Source organism: Alligator sinensis, unplaced genomic scaffold (genome assembly GCF_000455745.1).
Source record: "Alligator sinensis unplaced genomic scaffold, ASM45574v1 scaffold478_1, whole genome shotgun sequence".
Classification (NCBI taxonomy): domain Eukaryota; kingdom Metazoa; phylum Chordata; order Crocodylia; family Alligatoridae; genus Alligator; species Alligator sinensis.
The window spans coordinates 216704-217703 of record NW_005843213.1 but is presented as its reverse complement, the minus strand read 5'-3'; positions in this window follow the sequence as shown (position 1 = coordinate 217703).

The following is a 1000-nucleotide window of genomic DNA, read 5'->3' as shown; positions in this document are numbered from 1 at the left end:
TTTGTGGCTTTCTGACATGCTTACTGCTGTCTTCAGACCAAATGGGCTTATTTTTTGAGTCTCTGCTTGACTATTATCACAGCAGTGAGGAGTAGATGTACTCCAGTCATCAGATGGCAGGACATGGGGTTGATAGATGATTCTGTTAATTGTTCTTGTTCCAATATCCAGCCATCTATTTCCAGGTGTTACCATATTATATTTGTAAACCCTACACAGTGTTGGCAGGTCATCTGAAGGTCACATAGCTGGGTTCCAGGAATCTGTGTTTCTTTTATTGCCTGCTGGTTTTTTGCATTCAGTCACATGATGAAACATTGCTCTCTCTGTGTGCTTAGCTTTTGATTCTTTTTATTTCAATGAGGCCTTTCTTCATTCCAAAAATATATTTGACTTCTATGCCTTAAAACCCAGTACAAGGCAGGTTTCCACTGTTTTCAGTACCTTGCCTAGCCTTCAATGGCAAGAATAGCAACTCTATGTTTTATTGCAGCAGGACACTGAAGGATTCTGAGTCTCTAAGACAAAGAAATGTAGAAGAGTAAGAATCTGTTTTAATGTATACAGTGATAATATCAATTACATTGTGAGTTTAATTCCCTCTTTATAATGGTCTCCAGCTCTTCATATGGACCTCTTTTTGCCCCAGGTGGGCATTATAAAGAATGCTGGAATTTGAATGGCTGGAGCACAGAACTAGTGTGTGAGCTAATGGGAATGTAGCTTTTTAAAATGGGTGTAGTGTGCATTTGTATATTATATTACCAGCTGGTTTTAGTAAACAGGCAGTTTACAGGGACTGCCTTGGCTAAAAACCAACTGCAGCTGTCAGTTGGCAGTTTTAAATGCCACACTCTTCATCTTCACATTCATTTTTACGGGGAAAAGCAATAACTTCTCTTTTTTTCTGTGTGAAGTTAAGCACAAAGCCATTTTAAACAACCCTAAGTTTTGTATATCCTGGTTGGGATGTTTGCAAGTACTGGTTTAGGGAAAGGAA